Below are 21,594 nucleotides of genomic sequence, written 5' to 3'. Positions count from 1 at the left end.
ACTTTAAATGTGGTGGAATCAAGCAATAAAGTACACACACATTTCCAAGAAACAATAAATTTATAGTTTTCTGAGTTATTCTATCATCTGTGAGAAGCTATACATTTGCCAGATGCAACATTGAAAAAGTAGAGCAGAAGAATATTAACGATGGGGGCAATGGAAAACACTCTAGATCCTGTGTTAAACAGAATATAGAATATATATGCTCCCGTTAACATTATACAATCGAAGAATGTCGATATTTTTACAAAATTTAATCCGGAAATTTTTGCTGTAACTGGTTTATCGCCAAGACGTACTTTATGTTGTTCGCAATGTTTCGGAACTGTTTCGGCACATAAATATTGCAATACTGTGAAATAAAACTCTGTAAACGAACAATATGGAACAATACCAGATATCGTCCTGATGATCTCAATAGTTTATACTTCCAAGTTGCCAGGTAGGCAGAATATTCTAAATATACAATGCTTGAAGAATGATAGAAAATAACCTGTTCAATCACAAACCATATATCTAACAAAATATTGTATTTTATACATATTGCTGGAACTTTAGATATCAAAATTAAGGTACTGGCTCAAATGAAATTAAGAAATCATATTGTAACACTGGGTGTTTGCATCAAATACTAATGAAATCTATATCTACAGACAGACACTTGTTATAATTCAATCACAAGCCATATTCATATGAACAAAAATATATATACATATTATTTACCTATTGCTTGAAGTTCAGATATCAAAATTAGGAAACTGGCTCGAATGTAATTATGAAACTATTATTACACTTGGTGTTTGCATCAAATACCAGTGAAATTTATTTCTATAGATAGATAGATACTTGTTATAATCCATTTGCTGCTTATAACAAAGTTAATCCCTTAACCTGCTAATTAGCCTAAATGGACTTGTCCATCTTTCATGTTGGACAAAACCATTCATCATTTTTGAGGGAAATTGTCAAAATATGTTCTGATTGGTTATAGAATAGTGCAGACCACGATCAGCCAGCAAATCGGAACATCTTATAATGGTCTACTCTCAGGTTGCACTGGTAGAGTAAGTTGCCGCCAGCAGGCTTACAACTAAATTATAAAAAAATATTTGTTTGCATGAAAGACCCCACTTAGCAATAGAATGCAACTAGATGCCAAAGAGCAACATGTCAACCTGCTGTCACATCTGACCTTGAGGTATGACCTTGAGCTTTGACCTAGTCAAACGGCTCTTGCGTGACAACTATGTTGAGCTCTCAGCAAGTTGGCTCAATAAAAACTAAATGTAGCCCTTGTGACCTGGGTTCGAACCCCCTCAGGGTTAAGTCGTTGTTACCTTGACCACTCATTGCTTAGTACTGGAAACTCACAGCTCAGCCTTCTCAAGATCTGTTCTTTATCATATAACACTTTATATAAAACAAAATCATAGTATTGACATTTGTCATCAATTTGCATCATGTCACATCTTTAAATAGCAACCATTCATCTTTAATTAGCAATGTCGCACCTTTAATTAGCACTATTAGCACTGTCAGCATTTCAGCTAGCATTAAATCAGTTATTTAATTAGCAATGTAACAAAGGGCATGTTTCATGTGACAAGGTCACTGAATAGAATGAATAACATTGGTACATTTTACAGTTTAGCTTCTCTTATAACACCAAACACCACTGAGGGCAGGTTGGCACAGTCACACCCATTTATAACAACATATCAAATGAACTTATGTCCATCTACAAAGCTGTATAGAGAAAAATATCAATACAGATTAATTACATGTATTTCAAATTGTTATGATGACCTTACATATTTTGTGGGGTTGATTTATTTATCCTTTTTTCCAAAAATCAATAAAACCAATGCAAGGGAGACAACTGGCCTGTGCTTGTTTACATTTTACACAGAAACACTAATTTTGTAAAATGGACTTGCCCTGATGATCAATTTGATAATGTCCATTGTTTTTTTAAGGGGACCTTAACAGTTTTATGTGAGTCTGGTTGTTCTATAGAATGTTATGACCTGCATGTAATTCTATGATTTAGTGGTATAGATCTCTAATAGAATCTAGTCAAAGCAAACTTGCCTCTATGTTGGTAGCATGTAAATCTGGCATTCAAAAGGTTTATCAGTCCTTAGACCAACAACCTGCTTAATTATGTAGTGGATTTCTTCGACTTTGAATTTAGAATCGTCAATTCAAAGTTTAAGGGTTAATTCAAAGTTTAAGGGTTTTCTGAGAACCAAAATACAAAAATTGAGCGGGCAACAGGCTGGTCTGAGACTGCAACAAAAAAAATAATGAAGACTGGCCCAGCTTTACACAGTTTGAATGTTCGTTTACATTCCAACTTTATACTTCTGGCAAATGTGTTTCATTGCTGGTTCAATCATAATTATGCCATATTTGAGAAATAATTAGTCCTTGAAAACCTGAAAGTGTGTTGATTTGCGCTTCAATTTTGACTCTTTGTGGCTGTACTGCAAGCATAGAGAAAAAATTTTACATAGAACTTTTTTCTGCCATGGAACGCGTTATTATTTTAAAGATACTGTCAAAGTTTCAAATTTTCTCCTCAACAACAAAAAAATACCGTCTCAAGATTGTAGCGCAATTTAAAAGTTATAAGACGTCAAACAAAATTGCTTGCAAACAAAATAAAACAATGCAAATTACACAGTCACACACACAAAAAGAATTCTCGTTTATTGGGCGATCACTTTCGGTGATTATTATTCTGCGTACAATGATGTCATCATACACGATGTTCATAATAAAGGAAGCTTCTGGCTACAGTGCCGATGTCTCTAAAAATAATGAAATCTGACTCAATTCAAATAATTATTACAAGGAACGATGCTGATGTGTTTTCACATGATCATTCCTGCCTGTCTATAAAATTTTTTTGTAATTTAACCCGAAACATGCTGTAACCGAAGCTGTTTAGCTTTTGTAGACAGTATAGAGCTAGGCTAGCCAATGATGGCTTTTCAGTACAGTCTGACCAGGCTCTATACTGTGAACTCACTAATTTAAGTAAATTTCATCTTGAAATCCTCAAAACTGAACATGGACAGTTCCAAGAATGGAAGCTTGTCAATTCCTTTTAAGGAATTCTACAGGTTAAGGCTTTATAACACAAGCACTAAATGCATTTAATAGGGCAGATTTGAAGTGTTATGAATAAAACACATATTACTTCAAGATATTAAGTTTGAATAAATGATAAACACTAAGTCTTGTTGGTATATTTAGACAAAGAGATGATATAACATACTAATGTTTGACACTTAATACATATTTAATTTCACTGAAGCAAAAACAAGTCATGCTATCCATGAAAATACACACACACATATTTACAAACCTGTATCTGAAAATTAGTTTAAAGGTTAAACTTTATCTTAACATTTTCGTTGTTTTTTTGTTGTTGTTGTTTTTTTTTGGTCAAAATAAAATTTTATCGATGAATAAATGTTAAAACTAGTTTATAAGATTACAATAGGAAAGTATTACAAGAACCCACATTTAAAAGGGAAGCTTACTGCCAAATAAACAATTGCACGGGTAATGTCATGTAATTATATATGGTTAATAATAATTCTGGCTATCAGATGAAACATTAACGCTTATTTATATCATGTATACAAAAGAAAAATTATCCTGCAAACAGACAACCCAATAATCAACTTCATTAAAAATATGTAATGGACAGATCCATTTTTGACTTACATGTAGTTTCAGAAATTCGTTTCAAGAAATTTAAATGTTCAACAAGGTACTAAACAATTCATAAATGAATGTAACAAGATAAAATAAATTAACATAACAATATATACTTAAATGTATGTATTAAAAAAATATATAAACAAATGCGATTAGTTAGAAAATAATAGATTATAGAATTTTCCAAGTTCTTGGATTATTTTCTCAAGCTTTTAAGTAACTATATTGATTCAAAATACTTGATTCAAAACATCGCGGATAATCTTTGAAAGCACAGATATGTATTTTCTATTTACTCTGAGGTAATAAAACCCAATTCAATAATTAAAATTGAAAGAGATGTTATTTCAAAATTCCCAGCTGAATTAAAAGTCTCTCATTTCTATAAGGCAACAATTTTCCAATGTAAAATATGATTTCTAAATGTTTGTATACAACATGTGTGGTGTGTAGTTAAAACTACTGCTTCAAGTGAAGATTTTGACATTGAAAAAATAATGTTTATTAGCACCGGGCACCCATCAGCATTGCGACCCCAGTAACTGCGATAAACCGTACATGTGCTTATTTGCATACCCTAGCACCACCCTAAAAACATGGCAGACTTACCTAAATGCTAATGCCTTGATAATATTTGACTTTAACTTTGATGGATACATGTACAATATATATATATACATGTAAGCAAAGTCAATATCGGTAAAATGTAAGTTATACAGATGAAAAACAGTAACCCAATATGTTGCATATTAAAACCATAATTATATAGTCTATGGACTGCACGGACTCTATGATCATCAAGATATTTTAGAAACTCTAGATTATATTTTCTCAATGATACAATTATTTGAATGTGTATACATTTAGTGGACATGCTGAGAACAAGTAGTGAACATGTAATGAACATGTAGTAAATGTGAAGTAAACATGTAGGGAACATGAAATGTACGAGTTGTGGCAATGTAGTGAAATAAAGGGAGTGTTGCATGACCATGCATGTAGTGAACATGTTTTGAGGGTTAAGTGAAAGTGAAGTGATTATGTAGTAATGCATGGGAACATGTAGTTAATGTGTAGTGAACATGTAGTGAATGTGTAGTGAACATGTAGTGGAACTGTAGTGAACATGAAGTGAACATGAAGTGAATGTGTAGTGAATATGTAGTGAACATAATTGTAGTGAACATGTAGTGAATGTGATGTGAAGCTGTAGTGAACATGTAGTGAATGTGAAGTGAAGCTGTAGTGAACATGTAGTGAATGTGTAGTGAACATGTAATGAACTTGTAGTGAATGTGTAGTGAACATGTAGTGAATGTGAAGTAAAGCTGTAGTGAACATGTAGTGAACATGTAGTGAAAGTTTTGTATGTAGTGAAACTGTAGTTAATGTGTAATGAACATGTAATGAACATGTAGCAAATGTTTAGGATCACATCACATAGTGAAATGAACATGTAGAGAAAGTGGAATGGCCATGCAGTAAGCATATTGTTAACTAATGTTGTGACATAAAGTTGACATGACAACAACATCATTATACAGCAAGCATTGCATTGAGAATAAACATAATAAGTATCAAACAACATTGAAATATTATGTTTATAAGATGAATGGATAGAAATATTGTGCAGATTTTGTAAGCTTTTATTATGTGAACAGTGGGACAAGATCAATGCTGTACTTCTGTAAATGGATGGATATTGTCTTGATCACTTTTCCAATAGACATATAGTTTGCGGCAATCTTAACATAAAATAATCACCAAGAATTGACGAGAGAGCCTCGTCTTTGTATTTAGCACATATATGAAGAAATCTGTTTAGTGGATGTATTGCGGCTATAAATAACTGTTTATTTCCTTCTCAGGGTATTGCTTAATGTTTGTATCATTCTAATCATACATGTACTTAGTTTAATGCTCTGAGTGATAGTTCGGATGGCTCTATAAGGACACATTAAACAATAATTATACTTTGTGTCATTTTATTCAAGGAAAGCCATTATAAAATGCAATCCTTTTATTTCCTGATAATTAACTGCGCTTCATTACCAACTTAGTATAAGTTTCATTTAATTTGTCCCAATTGTTTCCACTCAACTGAAAAAAATAACAACTAAGTTAACTTAAAAACACGGGACCAAACACCTGTGGCAGTCAAATTTTTCAGTGACCAATGAGAAATTTTGCATTTTTCAGACTGGTTTACCGATCGAGCAGCCATATGCTTTTTTATTTTTTTCATTTGCAGGTATTAAATTTAAAGAATTAATTAACTCAACACAGAAATGCATGTAAAATGCATATACAAACTCATCTGTCTTTAGAATTAACATTCAAAAGATTGCAAAAAATAGCAATTACAACAACAACAGGAATTACAGCCACTTATTTCAATTTCAAAGACAAAAAGGGTAAAGTAGTGTAATTATTCATTTCTTCGAAATAATGTTGTTAATTTAGCTTAAGGCCCTCCGCAAAGAATTGTAAATGATTCTAATGTGCATTTCATGGAAACTGTTTATCATTCAACACTTGTAAGATGCAATATTGTGCATTATCAGCCCTGTAGGATAAATGGAGAATGCATGTATCATAATTCACAAACAGATGAGGTGTATGCCGAAAAATACAAAAAATACCATTCAACTGTGATTAAAATATGCTAAATCAGCAAAACTACCAGGAAACTCAACATATTTTTTCTCTCCTCTCCCATTTTTTTACAGTACATTTTATATGGTCTTTCTAGTTTAGCTGGTGCTGAGGCTGCCTTTCATCTCGGTTTCTGTTACTGAGGTTTAAGCCCTCACTTGGGCCACAAGCATAAGTCCTCATTACCAGAGTCAAATAAAGTACAGTTTAAATTGCAAGGCATTTAAAAGCAAATTATGCCATGGATTCGGTGACCTTGAACTATGAGACCGTTTCAAGTTATCCAGATTTTAAAAATCATTTTTAAGAAACAAAACAGGTTGTAAAACAACATGTCAAATATATAATGAATATAAATACATTACTTGAAATGTCAAGCTATCAACTAACTAATCTGAAATTAAAGATGCTTACTTAATAATTCAATGACGAGAAAGAAGTTTGAAAACACATTAACAGAATCTATGTAAATATATCTATTTACAAAGGCCAGTCTTTGTTCTGACATGAAAATAAATGATATACACGCACAGAAATCTCTCTCGGCTAATTTTAAGTGAAATCAATTCAGTGTAAACTAAACCATATAGCTAAACAATACAATAATGTAGTGAGAAACATGTAAACACACGTAAATTATCCCATCATATTACTGCACTATATAAATCATACAACTAAAACCTCCGCCACAAAGAGATTTTTCAACTTGTTCATACTCTCAGGTCAATAATTTATTCCCGGAGTAGATAACTGGTTATTGTCATATACTGTTGATACTCATTTATGCAGATTACTTCTCTATGACCTAAACAATTTTACAGGTAAAAATTTTTGCCCGACTATTTAGCCCCTGTGTTTATAAAATGTAAATATATAATACGTATACATACATCTAGTAAATCATTTATATCAAAGGTATTACAGTCTTATACAAAATGAATTACATATCAAGCTTTATCTTTTCTTCAGGAAAAAAATGAGCCGCGTCATGACAAAACCAACATAATGCGTTTGCGACCAGCATGGATCCAGACCAGCTTACAAACCCTATAACAAGTAGAGAAACTGATAGCGAACAGCATGGATCCTGATCAGACTGCGCGGATGCGCAGGCTGGTCTGGATCCATGCTGGTCGCAAACCCATTATGTTGGTTTTGTCATGACATGGCTCAAATGTTGAAACTGAAAGACTTTACAAGCTTGAATATATTTAACAAATCGTTTAAACTAAATTAACAATAAAATCAATTTTACCCGAGACTTTATAAACTGACAATACCCACAATGAAAAATATTTTCAAATACGAATAGTAAATTTATCGTATCAAGTTTGCCTATACATTTAAAATTTTATAAATACCTTTATAGAGGGAATAAAGTCAAAAGAAATGACTATGTTTATACTATACATGGGACGCATGAGTATGCAGATTTTATACTCAATAAACTAAATACACTTATATCAAAATTTCAACGTTAAATCTTCAAAAGATTTCATTGACGTTGATTATTCAAATTCGACTCTAGAAATCTGGAAAAAAAAGCAGACGATTTCATTCTGTAACTGATGAAAATATTTATGTCTTTTATCTTAAAAGTACAGAAAAAAAGCAATAATCACCAATTTAAAATTCAGTGTAGTTTTTTTTTAAGTTGTTTATTCTCTAAAGAAGTTTGAAGAGACGATACCACTGAAGTGATTGCAATCAAATATGTTAAAAAATTGCTTAAATCTACATTTGTAGGTTGCCAATATACTTAAAGATAAAAAAAATTGTTCAGGAAAAAAAAACAACAATCAAAGAGATGTTACAGGCAGGTAACAAAAAATTATCTGTTCGTGAAAATTTTTACTTTTTTTTTGTGACATTCGACCATACCTCAGTGGAGTACCTTTAACAAAATAATATACTTCTTAGACAAAATAATACTCTAAATTATAGATGCATTGCAGCAAAACCTATCATTGTCTTGTTTTGTAAGCATACATTAAGTTATATGGTTCTGTTATGGCTTTCCGGAATGACCAGAAAAAAAAATCATCTTATTATATGGACGAGGCTAACCATCTAATGGAAAAGATATTCAATGTCTCAATCAACCAAATTTCATCGCATGTTAAAATTGTTGTATGTCTTTGTCTTATAAGTCAATGCTTGACATCTGCTCTGCCACTCAATAAAGCAATTACTGTACTTTTAAACAGAACAGTGCAAAATTAAATGTTGATGTTGTAGGCATGTCATATATTAGGACACTGTGAGGATTGAAATGACTTTTCAAGTCATGCTTTTTATATATTATAAGGTATATGATGCATACATAAGTATATAAGTACTATATATACATTAAAAAGTACATACATGTATTATATCTGACAATAACAATATACATGTACATGTACATGGGTGAAAGTTGGAAATTTTAGAAATCCTGAAAATCCAAAATTTAGCAGTTTTTCTATAGTTTTATATAAGAAATAAAAGGCTTTCAGAAGACTGAAAATCCTGAACTTCAGGAATAATCTTGAAAACTTTCACCATGCATGTATCAGTATATCTCCTTTTAACATTTACTGACAGCAACTTTTCCTGACAATAAACAGTTAATGGCTAAGCACTTTGTCACAATACTGCAGGCACTGAAAAATGATTCGCCTTTCCCACCACTACAGAGCCAGGCCACTGTGATAGTGAGCGCACATTTGTGCCATCTGACCAGCCTCTATGCTATTTGTAGCTCAATTTTTCATTTTGTTCCTGAAATTCGTTTAAATTTAAAATGGAATGTTCCAATGTAATAGCAAAAGTAACTTAATCAAGACATTTTAACCATATACAGTGTGCCAGTCAATACTGAGCTTTGTCAGCGATATTTCTTATATTAAATATCTCATAGATTCCTCACCCCATCCCCCCCCCAGTCCCCCCCCCCCCCCAAAAAAGAATCTTTAATTACATCCCAGTTTACAGTTTGATTTCATTTCACCACAATCATGTCGTCTCTTGAAAACAATATAATTGTATTTTAAATCAATCTGGGAATACGAGAAAATCAATTCACATTAGATAATGTTGCTGATAGGTTAAATGTAAAATGCAACTGGGACTCTTATCAATCTATTAGAATAAAGCACACAGATCATTACCATTTTAAATAAACATGCAATATGATACTTAGAAATGGCATCTTAAAGTAAATAAGCAAGTTCTTGTGTAATATTTCGTTCAAACTAAAATTTGCAAAAAGGAATTTTAAGACAGGTGAAAGGTTTTGATAATAAAGGACATCATAATGCTGAGTTGCCGGTCACACCAACAAACTAGGGGAGGAGCAGTTGTTGGTGACAGCTAGGGAGTGGGTGGATTTATAACACTGACATTAGAGCATCAGGTAAGAAAGAAGTGGATAATGGATTTATAACTGACGAGACCGTCAGGTACTTAAGGAGATGACTGGACTCACAGGTGGATAAGGGTTGGACTCCTAGTCAAAAAGCAATTCCTGGTAGGAAAGTGAAATAAGGTCGATGAAGGGTGGATAACTGATAAAAGCATACATTTAAAAACCACACACCATATGTTAATTAACACACTTTTGTATTTACTTAGTTTATGAAGATATTAAATTTTTTGCAGTCATGTTAAATATGTGCTGATATCAAATTTTCATGTCACGATTCTCGGTTATGTCATAACACAAGCTCTTAATCACTGTTTTTTATTCTATCTCTTAAACTTGTATCTCACCATCTCAATTTATACTTTTATTTACAAGATTTAAAATGTTAAAAGACCGTATTTAATATTTGTTCAAGGGTCAGTGGCTTTTTCATTTAGGATACAAAATTTTGTAAATATATTCACATGTTCTGTACAACTTTCGGGACCACAGCACCACTGAATTAGTAACATTTGATATTGTATTTCTGTTTCTTCTACCACAAAATGAAAACCATACACAAAAACTATAAATTTATGAAAAGATACTGTTTTATCACCTCCATTATGAAGAGCTTTCACCTAAATCTACATGCTTAAAAAAGTAGAACATATTCTCTGAAAGGTTGAACAAAACAATCAAACACAACAAAGTTCTGCAGATCAAACATACATTTCAACACAGAACAAGCGAACTTACACTTGATTTTTTCTTTAATCAGTATTCCAAAGCCAATCTTAATCACTATAAATTAGATCTAGTTTTCCCACTTTAAATTGCAAACTAATGAGTAACAGTTTAAGAACAACGCACCAGCTTAATATAACTCTCGCCAGATATAACTAGTCAGATTTCCAGCGATGATTTTAAAAATATTGCGATGATTTTCCTGTGATCATAAGGATCAGCTATATACTTGTATATTCGCAATCTCTTTCTGAATAATATTGGATAATTTAGTTTGCAGAATGTTTTCGCAGCACTGTTTAGGAAACAGTCAGTCTCTTTACAAGAGAATCTATCTAGAAGCAAACTCAAGTCACTTCAGAGCTATATTGATTTGGACTGGTATAGACATTCTTTTAAACATCCAATATGGTATCCTAAATGTCTCCGACTCATTGTTATTATTTCCCTGATTCTTAACTCCTTCTATAACATGTCACAACTAGCGCTGGCATCCATTACATTAGGTTTTATTCGCTAGTTTTATTCTCCCATATATTATCTTACGACACAAAGCTTTTCATATTGTAAATCTATTGACGGAGTACGCATATAAAGGAAGATACTGCGGACAAATAACGATTATAGATCGAAACTAATTCATCGCTATTATGCAACATTTTGAGAATTGACAATGATGCTTTAGGTGATAAAATACATAATTTAACATTGAAGTTGGAAAATAATCAACCTTTTCTATTGAATTGCGAATGTTATGTCTGCCTCCCTTTACTTATAATAGTTTTACGCGATAACATCTTAAAATCTGTAAAATACCTTGAAAACAATTACGAGCCTTCAGATAATATTGCAAAATAATTTTCTAATCTTAATATATCATCTTTTCGAACTTGCGATGATACATTTCATTGATGAAAAAAATGAAAACTTATTGTTTAAGTGATTAAATCTGTATTTATATGCTTTTCAATTATAAATCAATTAATAATAGATTAATCAGATATTTATTTGCCAACATCTGCAAAACGACAGCTTGTCTCGGTGAATTCATTGTTAGCTTGTAAACCCAGTAAACAAGAGTTATCTTCCCATGTCGTAATTAATATCATATTTGCACGATGAATTGTTTAATTTATATCATTTTCTATGCAAAAAAAAGTATGTATTTGTTTAATTATTTTATTTAGAAAAGAAGTTTAATTAAAGATTGAGTGATTATACTCAATAGCCAAAACCGTAAAGCTTAATTAATAAACTATGATTTCGCTCAGTGATTAATAGTAATCAACATAAAGTTACCTTAACTGAACTGTGACTATTATATAAATGTGCATCGCCACAAAAAATGAGGTGGTAATCATAGAAAATGAAAATTAATGTTAAGATAATTTTTTGTGAAAAGGTGTGTGTGGTTTGCGAGTTGGAACTTTGATTAAGGTAACTCATTTAAATTAGTTCCTTGAATTATCCCAAAAACTGATAATGGACAGTTCAAGCAAGCTTGACAAGTCCATCATTTAAGAATTTAGGGCTGTCAAAGATACAGAAATTCTTCATTAAAAGTTCAAATCAGCCATACAAATTAAGTCAAAGAAATAGTTAGTTCAGCTATTTTCTTTTAGTTAAAGACTGCATGATCTAAAACATTAATGAAATAACAGTAGTATTTACTAAATGGTTTACAAATATAATTAATACAAGTATTTATATACCTGTTCTAAACCAGAGCATGTATAATGTATATGTCCAATAAATTACAGCATATATATGTCCGATAAAACTGGATGTCCAATAAATGCAAACCTAAGTGGTAGAAAGCTTGGTTATAAAATGATCAGGATAAATTAACTGGTGGATATAAAGTAGTTTTGACTTAAACACATTAACCCTGTATCAAGTTGCTGGGACTGAAACTTGCTCTATTTACACAAGAAATAAAACCACCGAGAGGTCATCTCTTGGCCACTATGGGTAAAAATTTGGAGGGAAAGAACACTAATGTCTTCTGCTGTACTCATTTTAGCTCTAAATATTTCCTGTTATATCAGAATTATTCCTAGCTTAGCAGAATTGCAGAAGTATAAGATTATACCCAGCCACCTTGCTTATTATGTAACAATTCTTGAGGAGAAAAATTTTGTGTAGCAGAATGAATATATTTATACCAGGAGGTTTTTTTCCACACATGTACACAATATGTACCATATTGCATGAACTTCTTCCATGTTTCTAAAAGCTTGAAAAACATGGGATGCTTGTTAAAGTGCCATCTGCTAATACTTTCATCTTCAATGTGATACAGATTTAGGTATTCAAAGAAAATTACCAAGAACTAATTTAAACTGTCTTTGAAATTTTGAAACTGTATACTATAACCCTTGCCATGCTAATTACGTAAAATATATCTTTAAATGGACTTTTCTGAACAAAGCTTTTTATTATTTTTGGGTTGGGGGAGGGAAGGTGGAGTATGGTTGAAGGGGATAAGGGGGGCTTTCTAAATATGTACCAATATCATTAAGGGCAGCAGAGCATATGATCAAGAAACAGCACAGTTTAAGTGCTGGCAGATTTTGGCTTGCACTGGTCACATGAGTAAAATAAGTTGCCACCAGCACTTAAGGTTTAACTTATTACAGAGCGGGTATAAAATTTTAGTAACCATATTAAAACTGAAATTTTTTATCAAATTTTTATATATCATCTGGTAACAGTGGTTGAGTTTATTATAATTGCTTTTCTAGTCACCAATGTGTCATTATAAAACATATGAAAATTTTATGTAACTGTCAAAAAGTTTACAAAGTATAGCCATTATGTAACATAACAAATTAATGGCCTACAAAGTTATTACTTGTAAAATAACAAAGTCACTACATTAAATAAATTATATAGCTTTAATACAATTGTAAATCAATAATAATTTATTAAAATTGTATATACACATGTTATATTGTAGAGTGTGTTTCTTTTTTGTAAATATATATTAAATTTAATTGTATTGTTTTTGAGACTTTTTCTATTAATTGGCAATTTAGTATACTGTATATAAAATTTATTAATACTGAATATAGAATTTTTTAAATTCTAATGTGCTCAGGAAGCTAAATGAAGCTAAAAAATATAACATCCTCAGATTCATTCCTGGATCCACCAGTATTAGAAACAACGGCTCGCGTAGGTCTTACAGGAATGGTTCTGAACTCAGTCGAACATACATAGTTAAATCATCATTTTAATATGGAAGTATGTGATGCAAATATGTGTGACAAAAGCTTATGTGATGCAAGTATGTGTGACAGAAGTATATGTGATGCAAGTGTGAGGCATAAGTATGTGTGATGCAAGTATGTGTGACATAAGTATGTGTGATGCTAGTATGTGTGATGCAAGTATGTGTAACATTAGTATGTGTGATGCAAGTATGTGTAATATAAGTATGTGTGATGCAAGTATGTGTGATGCAAGTATGTGTGACATTAGTATGAGACATTTGAACTTTTCTAATTAGCAACTCTAATATTATATAAGTGACACTTAATTGGATGCCACATGTAAACTTTTCCTTAAAAAGAGCTCTTAATTGATATAGACTGACACTTACATTATGACTACTAATGATATAGTTTACTGCAATAGTGGGGTTTTTTTGTGTTTTTTTAGTAAGTAGGCGAACTATATAAAACAGTGCATCTGAACATTTGCATGAAGTAAATACTTATCTACATAAACACAATATGAATTGCATAATGATCAGTGGCGAGTGTGTATATATATACTATGAATGTATAATAAAAATGAAAGAAAATAAATGATAGTATCATACTAACAAAAAATGTTGACACTTTTGCAAGCTAAAGGACCATGCAATTTTCTTAATACAGTTTAACAATTAAGATACGTTAATATAAACACAAAAACCCAACCAATTAAACAGTATTTAAATGCGTAATTCTTCGTGATTAAATAACGCAGTCAACAAATATCATTACAACTTAACTTCAATGATCATACTTGCCTTCAGGAAAGAGTGTGAATTGTGGAAATATAAATATATATATACTTTATGTATCAATATAATTATATTGAAATTAAAAAAAAAAGGGAAAGTTTTATAAACACAGATAAAGAAATATTCATTTTCACATACCTCTTTTAACTATATCATAGTCAACACAAAGGAACTTCAAAGGTTAAATTCCCCGTCCTTAAAAACCACTTTTGGATCAATGTTAAACTTTTATACATTAAAAGTGTAGAAAATGTATAAACTTCCCTTGTAAATTAAAACTTGTAAATGCACACAAAGCCAGAGGTTGTGTATCAAATATATAAATAGTACACTATGAATGAGTTATCTTAAATAAAGTCCTGAGTATGACCTGTATTTAATATAAAGGAAAAGAGAAAAATATTCAGCCATTGAATTTATGACTCAGTGTTAAACAGATTTGTACAAGTTTATAGCTGGGTCTTCACTTGTTATAAAGATTTTTAAACGTTAAAACTACCATCTGCTAATATCTGCCGAGGAAAATCTTTGTTTAGTGTTTCTCTGAAGCTTAAAGATATTTTTAGAAATTATCGAGTGTAAATTTTTCTTTTTTCTTGCCAGAGCATCATTCGGAAAAATAACTATTGAAAAAAAAACACAAACCATCGAGCTCTCCGTGTATGGATTTCAAGTGCTCCAACCACTAGGCTGTATTATAATCAACAAATTTTATTAGTGTTATTTCCGAATATTGAGAAAAATTATCCATGTTATTATCGAGTGAAAATTGACTTCGTCTAAAGAAGAAATAACGGGAGAAAAAAAAAGACGGGGATGCTTTCTCTTAAAGCTTTTTTAAAAACGGCTGCAGCCCAGTCTGTGTCAGATATCATTACTGTTATTAGATAATTAAAAGTTTCCAATAGACGAAGGTTAAACTATATTATAGAGGAGGATATAAATATTTCTACAGACAAAAATTATTTTCCGACTGATGTAATATTTAAGCAAGATGTTGTAGTCAGTCTTTTAGAGGTGACAAATTTCCACTGGAAAAAAGATATTACACATATTTATGTCACATATAGTATCAAAAATTAAAGCCTCCACCCAGTTCTGCAAAATCTATAAAACTTTCTTGAATGGCACCTAGGGATGACATTAAACTTGGAGGGGGGGGGGAGGCAATTCTAAAAGTACCAATGGTGCAGGTTGTTAATTAAATGCCGGAATAAGTAATTGCAAGAACAGCAGCAGAGTATTTTACAGTCATAGCTAACTAAGGTTTTAACAGGTGGTCATCTCATAATAAGATAGTAAATGTATATATGTATAGCCATAGAAATAAAATGAAAAAGTTCAATTACAGCAAACTAATGGATCAGTTATTGCAGTGCCTTCTATAATTTATAAGAACTCCGCTACTACATGTAGTTACAAATTTATGTAATTCTACTGAACTGATGAATATTGCAGCTGATCAATTTAGAGCTCTGTTGTTGATCCTGATGTTCATTTTATATCTGACTGAAACATCAATTATAAAAGTTGACCAAGACTTAGTTAACTTAAAGATAAATATATAACCCCTCTTAGAGGATTCTTTCAAGCTGAAGGGAGAATCTTTATATTAACTGAATCTGGTCATAGGAACAATTGTAGAATCATCAGCAGCATGTGCAATATGACTATGTGATAATCTATGTAAAATGAAATAATTATATCATGTACAACTATGTCATGAAACGGTTTTATATTTATACAATCTCAGAACAGTACAAAATGCAATGCAGCATTTTAAAAGCCTAAAAGCCTGCATTCTCCCCTATATAAACTTGAATAGAAATATATGCCAGGTAAAAATAACTGTTACAAAGATCAACTTGTTATTTCAGATTGTGCTGAATTTCAGTTTACTAGAGAGCATATCTGCATTTTAGGTTACCATTTAGTTACAGGTATTATATATAAAGATCCAACAAAAAGATAAAGGGCTTATGGTTTTACTGCTTATCAACAATATTCCTATATTAAAGCTGAAGAATGGTAGTTTTCAACCATACAGGTGGATTGTTAAATATGATTGTCAACATTATTTTATGTCCATCTGTATGAATTAAACAATCAATCAATTATATGAATTTATTGTCAGAGAATTTCTTTAAATGGAGAGTTTATGTAACATCTGTTGTTATACTGAAACTGAATGTAAAAAGCTCTGAATAATTTATTATAATTTACAAAAAAAAAAAAATAATGAGATAATTTAATTTATCGTTTAAAAAAAAAAAGATTTTTTTCACATAGAAATATAATTGAATTTAGTTAGATAGATTTATTTTTGGTATGGAATACATACGATTATAATACATGGACATTAAAAACAACATGTATGATACAAATATATAACATGAGAATAACTAAGCCATGATATTCACACCAACACCAAGGATGTAGCACACAAAAGAGAAACTCTTATTTCCATTGTGGTCCCTTATAATGTAACAGTTCTTGATCTAATTTATTTCCTTTTTTTAAAGTACTTAAATTTAATTTAAGTTCGTAAAAATTGGGTAAAAGTGCTCATTTGGTGATTTCAGTTAAGTTTAAAGCAAGGATGATATTATGTTATTGGGAGAAAATAAATATTGTATAAAGAACATTCATCATACACACATTCATAATATACTAGAGAAAACATGACATTGACTTTCTCACATCTGTCACTTTGTTTAAATGATTAAAATGAGCAGAAAAAAACTTTCTATTTCTTTTGAAACATGTAAGATAGAGGTATTATTACAATCAAAACTACCTTATAAATGTATATACAAAAACTTCTGCCTTTTTGGGATAATATAGCACAATAACTTATTTCCTGTATAAAATAATACAGCAATATATCTTTAAAATCATTATAAGCTCCAATAATTGACAACAATCTTTTGTTACATAGTTTTACAAACAAACAACACTGCCTTTAAAACATCAGACACTTTCAATTAGTATATAGATGCATTCTGTTTAAATAATGCCAGCCTGCCCTACAATATTGCAAACTAACTAACTGCCTTGTGCTATCTTCTGCAAGTGTTTTATAAGTCAAATCTTGATCTATTTAGCAAGAACCTTACCATCCTATGCTTCCACATAAAACAGAACATCAAAATCCAATAGGCAGATAGAAAATATCTTATGAAATTTGTAAATCAGTAAACACTAAAAGGCCCTATTAAAAGTTAGTTGCTTCAAATATTGACAGATGACATCCTTTGTTAAAAGTGTCAAATACGAACGGAAAACATGAAAATTTACCTGTATAAAAACCACTGCTCCGAAATCGTGTAAGCCGGCAAACAAAGGAATTCAGTATTACTTGTAAATATGTCGGATGAAATTATCCGAATGCGAGAGCTATAATGTAGTCAATATATGCACAGTGGTTTCAAATTAACTCAGAAATCAGAATTGTTTGCACTCAAAAATCTCCAAGAAAAACTTGCAGGAACTAAAAAATTTTGGTACTAAACAAAAGCTCTAAGTTTTTGTGATCGTATACCGATTTTATATTTGGAAAATTGTTTTAATGAGGTCGCCAAGCGTGAGTAAATAAGTAACGCGTTAAGTAGGAAAATGATAAAATTTTCAACAAGAAAACAATGTTACGGGGGATCAATCGATGTGAATCACTAAAAGGTCTAATTTTACCATCAAAAAAGTTTATTTATATGCCATCAAATATATAAACGAGTACATAGGAAACATATGTTGCGTATGTCAATAATTGTGTAAAAAGTTTGAAGTAAATAAATAATTAAATACCTTGTATATATCCGATCTTTTTCCTCGTAGGATATCAGTAATGAATGTAACGGGTTTCTACTGAAGCGCAAAGGAAGATTTGTGACGTCACATCATACTGCAAACAATAAATATAGAAAGCTTCGCTCGCTGAAATTAAAAACATAATTAACGCGACTGGGTGTATTTATTGTGAAAATAAAATCGTGCACCTTGTTTACAGCTTGAAATGCTATTTAAAGGTGACTGTTTGTCGGGATTCAATGCTAATTGAGTTAGTCTAATTGTCGAATAAATGATATAGATCTATAAATTCTCTTATTATTTTTCTTTAAGAATTGAAAAAAAAATGATGCAGAAATCTAACAATACCTGCTATAATATTACTAGACCTTGGTACACAATTCAGTGGCTGAAAAAAATTCAATTTAAACTTAATTAATTGGCAATTGGAGAAAATAAAATTGAAATTATTAATTTAAAAAAAAATGAAAATATTTGCATTTTAAGCTTTTTTCGCGAGTATTTCAATTATTAAGTGAAGGTATTTTAAAACCAAATAAATACAAGTACATTGTAACTTTAAATTACGTGATCGTTACAGAATTCTACAAATTTGACAGGTGTGTTCGACCACTTTGTATACAAACAAAAGCACGTGTGGCTAAAAATAGCATATCCCACGTGCCAAAAATATACATGTATGTCGGGTTTACTTTTTGACAGTTTATCACAAGAAAACAATGTATTACTTCGCCCTAGAAGCTAACAGATCGGATTCCTATAATTTTGTATAAACCTCACTATGTCAGATGTAAAACACTGCAGACGCTTATTTAGAACGCGCGATGAGATTGTCGATTTTCTTTGTAGTTCATCGCGGGATTACCGGACTATTCCATTTTGCACATAGGGGCGTTGCTGTTTAAAATAATGCGAGTGAATAAAGGGAGAGAAATACGATAAAAAAATCGTTGCTGAATAAAAAACAGCTTAAGTTATGTTCCTTAGACCACAACGCTTAATTTGCCTTGCTTAATTGTATCATGATCCCTTTGACTTTGTCCTTTTTTAAATTAATTATTTTTGCAGACTGGTTTTAGTCCTTTAAGTCGAAAACCTGGAATAACAGAGTAAACACTTTTTAATTTTAAACAGCCAATTTCGATTGATATATAAATAACATTTTACAATTTTATCAAATAAATCATTTTCAAATTACAATATTTCAATTAACAAATACTTTGATCTTTTAATAAGCAAATATGGGATATAATTATGCAAAGACGTGGATAAAGGTTTGCCCACTAGTTTAATTCTTATTATTTTTTTTTGCATCTGGAAACAAACAAAGTTTTATAGAATGATTAACTAATTTATAGCCAAAATGTCTGATATACTACTTATTAACTATGATTTTGCACAGTAGTAACAATCAACATAAGTTATCTGAGATGAATTGTGACTACATGTATTTGTGCATGGAGGAAAAATAAAATGACATAGAAATGGCTTGTTTATATGCAATCAGGTTTCCATTTCCCCATGATAAACCTTTTCTTATGACTTACCTTTATATGCAGTTTGACACAGTTATCTGCCTGCTGTGATAAAAGGGAGATTGTAGAACTTCAAACTTCCTGGTTTTAATCTCCTTGATGTCTTTATGAAAATATTGTTTCTTCTGTCATATGTATTCCATTGCCAGAAAATAATGATATTTCTTAAAAGGTAGACAATCAGTTGACAATATGCAACTATTCTAGGAAGACAGATTAAATACTATTTAAATATGACCAAAATAATTTTAAAACAAAATTATGCTTATCCAGACAAAAACCCCTAAAAAACCAAAAAAAAATTTTTTTTTTTTTTAAAACAAAATTTTAAAGTAAAAAAAGGCCATAATAGTGTTTTCTGGCTGGACTTAAAGAAGTTCCTATGTGTGAATAACGTTATGCTGATTATTGTTATTAACAATGTCAATTTACTACGTAAATAAATGAAGAAGATTAATTTATTGTCAGTAATGGCCAATTGGTAAAACATAAATTGGAATCAGAATTTGGCTAGCATCATGGGTTCAAACACCTTAAATCAGGGGCAAGCCATTGTTTTCCTTTGAGCAAAATCTTTTACACTCATTGCTTCAGTACTGGTTTAGTCCAAGGAACAGTTTTGGGAGAGTTGTTCTCAATGAGCTTCAGATTTTAATTCAGGCTAAAAAAACAATGGCGTGCAAAAACTTCAATAGAGTAAACAGACCTTACCCAAAAAAAAGGCAGCAATGTAACCTGGTTAATTTTCGACCCATTTTTCCAACTGAACCAAAAACGCAATTTTTAATCAATCATGTTCACTTTTTTAATTGCATTACAATACAATGTTACAGGTGGCATAGCATTCCATAGACAATGCAGGCTACACTTAAATCCAAGACAGATAAAAATTAAAATAATTTATTTGTCATCCTACAATTCTAATTATCCCCTGAACATTCTCACTGTACTAAATAAACAACAAACAGCACCTCTGACAAATCCAGAGAAAAAAATTCTTGGGGGTGAATTCCCCAAAACCACACTGGAAGTCGACCCATGCATAAATTTTGACCAAGCTATTTGCCCCTGATATATATATATATAACTCATTGCAACACTGTCAAAATATCATGATATAACAGTGACTGAACTCTCAAAATAATCCAAATACTTCTTGGACATCATTTGTAAGTCATGGTTAAGGCATCTGTGTCACAAATGAAAGATCATGGGATTGAGCCCTTTTGGGACAAGAAACAACATTGGTTTCCATGATGCAGTCTTAAAATGGACTTCATTAAACCTACAGTTTTTTTTTAGTTGATCAAACTTAATGATGACACTAATAAAAACACTTACAAAATTTTTATAGCATTTTATTATTTTCTATAATCATAATAATATTTTGAAGATATACATTTATGTATAAGACCTTTCTTCCGTAACATTTGTAATATCAAGAACAAAACATACAATAAAATAACAGGCTAACAAAGGAACATATGGCAATAAAAAAAAAAAAGTTATCCAGTTTACTAGTATATTGTCCATAAATGTGAAAACTACATCAGTGTAATTTATAATCCAACCTATATTGGTGTCATCATCGTCGGATACCCATGGCTGGTAATTGTTAACGGTTCCGCCGTGGATATCCGACGATGTATTGGTGTTAACTATCAATATCCCAAAATGGTGAAAACTACATTTGTGTAAATTGTTTCCAATATATATTAAAA

General features: G+C 31.0%; 1 protein-coding gene across 10 annotated transcripts in view; it reads right to left on the bottom strand.

Annotated features, from left to right (window-relative positions):
- Nucleotides 1-18,490, bottom strand: part of LOC132713351 (uncharacterized) — a 76,641-nt gene extending 58,151 nt beyond the window's left edge. For 7 of the 10 annotated variants that reach the window (XM_060695906.1, XM_060695911.1, XM_060695915.1 and 4 more), the window contains exon 1: nt 18,336-18,490. The gene's annotated coding sequence lies outside the window, so the exon portion shown is untranslated. Of the gene's footprint in view, nt 1-10,531; nt 10,554-14,669; nt 14,848-17,828; nt 17,949-18,335 lie in introns of those variants that run through there. The other 3 variants (XM_060695908.1, XM_060695907.1, XM_060695909.1) reach the window with 3 other exon arrangements.
- Between the last annotated feature and the right edge of the window lie 3,104 nt (nt 18,491-21,594).

This window comes from Ruditapes philippinarum, unplaced genomic scaffold, assembly GCF_026571515.1.
Source record: "Ruditapes philippinarum isolate M1 unplaced genomic scaffold, ASM2657151v2 ctg3748_1_1_1_1, whole genome shotgun sequence".
Taxonomy (NCBI): Eukaryota; Metazoa; Mollusca; class Bivalvia; order Venerida; family Veneridae; genus Ruditapes; species Ruditapes philippinarum.
This window is presented reverse-complemented; position numbering and strand designations above follow the sequence as displayed.